This window comes from Eumetopias jubatus, unplaced genomic scaffold (assembly GCF_037043125.1).
Source record: "Eumetopias jubatus isolate StellerSeaLion01/CBP00866 unplaced genomic scaffold, mEumJub1_p1.0 scaffold_2, whole genome shotgun sequence".
Lineage (NCBI taxonomy): Eukaryota > Metazoa > Chordata > Mammalia > Carnivora > Otariidae > Eumetopias > Eumetopias jubatus.
In genome coordinates, this window is record NW_028274808.1 from 97151566 (window position 1) to 97154516 (window position 2951).

Sequence of the window (2951 nt, forward strand, 5' to 3'; positions counted from 1 at the left end):
GTACATATGTGGCATTTGGAAGTCTCTCTTGATTCCTTCTTTATCTCCCACAATTAACAAATAATCCATGCTTACTGATTTTAACTCCTGAATATCAACAGGGACCTGTCCTGAAACATCACCTTTCTTCTATCACTCCATTGTCCAGCCTTAGTTCCAAACATTCATTGTCTCTAGTTTTGACCATTTGTAGCAGCTTCTGTCTTGTCCCGCTACCTCCATGTGTGGCTTATACTAACCTTTCAAAATGCAAATCTTATTAACCATGCCACCCTTCCTATTAAAACCTGGAAATAGCTTCCCATGGCTTTCAGGATAAGCACCTTAGCAGAGAATGCAGAAGTCATCATAGTCTTCATCTTTACTCTAGTGATTAACTCCAATCCATTGCCCGTCTCCATATGACTGTCCATATTTACTATCCATGTTCCAACAGTGCTGAACTTGCCCTTCCTTGGACACTTTGCAGCTTTTCATTTCAGTGCTTTTGCTGATACCCCTATTTTGATTGGAGTGTCCTCTCTTTGGCCATTCTCTTATCTCCATGACTTCTTTTCCTGCCAAATTTCAGTTTATCTTTAAAATTCCTACTTAGCAGTAACCTTCTTTGTGAAATCTTACCTCCTTGCTTATACTTATTACAGATATCAGTTTTATTGAGGTTATTCTAAATGTGCATTTCTCTTATTAGACTGTGAGCTCTTAGAGCAAGACTATTATGTATTTGCAGCTCCAAAGCCAAGTTTGCTTGTTTGTTTTCCTTCAAATTTAGAAAAAATCAACCATTCTTTCTTTAAATATGTCTTCTGTCCTCTGCCTTTATAGAGACTCTAGGTATACTTCTATTAAGCTACTTGAAGCTGTCCCACAGCTCCCTGATGTTGTGTTTTATTTATTTACTTGATTTTTTTCCCTTGTGTTTTGTTTGCATAGTTTTGTTGCTAAGTCTTGAAGTTCACTATTTTTTTTCCTTTGGCAAAATCTAATATTTAATTAACCTCATTCAGTGTATTTTCATCTCAGACTCTGTGGTTGGCATCTCTAAAAGCTCAATTTGCATTGTCTTAAAAAATAACTTCCATGTCTCCACTGAACTTTTTTTTAAGATTTCATTTATTTATTTGAGAGAGAGAGAGAGAGAGCGTGAGCTGGGGGAGAGGCAGAGGAGAAGCAGACTCCCACTGAGCAGGGAACCTGACATGGGGCTCAATCCCAGGACCTTGAGATCATGACTTAAGCCTAAGGCAGATGCTTAATCAACTGAGCTACCCAGGCACCCCCCACTGAACTTTTTGAACACATGGGATGAAGTTGTAACTATTTAATGTTATTGTCTGCTAATTCCAGTATCTTTATTAGTAGTGGTTTGTTTTCTGTTGATTGTTTTTTCTCCTATTATGGGTTGTATTGTCCTGCATTTTGGCATGCCTACTAATTTTTTATTGGATGTCAACCATTGTGAATTTTTACTTTATTGAGTGTTGGATATATTTCTTTTATTTCTATTGGCATTTAACTTATTTTTTAATTTAAAAAATTTTAATTCCAGTATAGTTAACATACAGTGTTATATTAGTTTCAGGTGTACAGTGCAGTGATTCAGCAATTTTATATAATACTCAGTGTTCATCATGGTAGGTATACTCTTAATTCCCTTCACTTATTTCACCCATCCTCCCCCATTCACCTCCCCTCTGGTAACCATCAGTTTGTTGTCTACAGTTAAACACTGTTTTTTGATTTGTCCCCATTTTGTTGCTCATTTGTTTTCTTTTTTTAAAAGTGGCTTTATTGAGGTATCATTGTATTCACAAAAAAATCTGCACATATTTAATGTATATGATTTGATGAGGTTGGACATACACATACACCCATACCATTGCCACACCAAGATGCCATTGCCACAATATTTATATATTTGCTTTATTTTTAATATTAAAAATATTTACCATTTAATGTTTTAGGTGCTTTGATATTGGGTGCAGATGTATCTGCAGTTGTTATATCATCTTAATGAATTGACCATTTTATCGTTATATAATATCCTTCTTTGTCTGTTGTGACCATATTGATTTAGTCTCTTTTGTTTGATATAAATATAGCTACCCCTGCTCTCTCTTTTTTTCAACATTCTTAGTTTATTAATCCTCTCATGAAAAATCTGCACAATCACCACAGATAAAGCCACTGCCGCATCTTTACTCCTTCTCTTGTCCAATCTCCAGCTCACATTTTGCCAGCACCAACATTGGCTTTTGCAGTCCCCCTGACTTTCTTCATTCTGTTCTTGCGTTCCTTTTACTGTTTTCTTGATGTCTTTTTCTTCTCATATAGGCCATGTCTTGTGAGTCTGTGTTTGAGTTCATTTTTCTTTGCATATTCCAAGGAATCATAAATTATGCCAAAGCCAGTTGTCTTGCCACCACCAAAATGGATTCTGAATCCAAATATAAATATGATATCTGGTGTGGTCTTGTATGTTTTGGCTAGTTTTTCCCGAATTTCTGTCTTAGGTACTGTTGCCTTCCCAGGGTGAAGGACATCAATGACCATCTGTTTCTGCTGAAGTAGTCAGTTGGTCACGAACTTCCTGGTTTGGATAGTTACTGATAGCGGCCAAGCTTCAAGCAGCCAGGGAAGAAAAGAGTACCCCTGTTCTCTTTTGCTTACTGTTTCCAACCCATTCCTCTCAGTCTATGTGTGTTTTTAAATCTGAAGTGAGTTTCTTATAAACTGCATATAGTTACGGTTTGTTTTATATACATAAATATATATAATATATAAATATATGAAAACACAATATATAAACATATAGTATATAATATAAATATATAATATATAATGAAAATATACAAACATATAACATATATAAATATGAAAAATATATATTCTTTCTTGGAAGAAGTCTTCCATAGTTTTGCTTAAAAAGTTGCAGAAGATAGATATTCAGA

At 35.1% G+C, this 2951-nt stretch overlaps 1 pseudogene; it reads right to left on the bottom strand.

Moving 5' to 3' along the window:
- Positions 1–2298: 2298 nt before the first annotated feature.
- On the bottom strand, positions 2299–2598 carry LOC114208269 (small ribosomal subunit protein eS24 pseudogene; annotated as a pseudogene).
- Between the last annotated feature and the right edge of the window lie 353 nt (positions 2599–2951).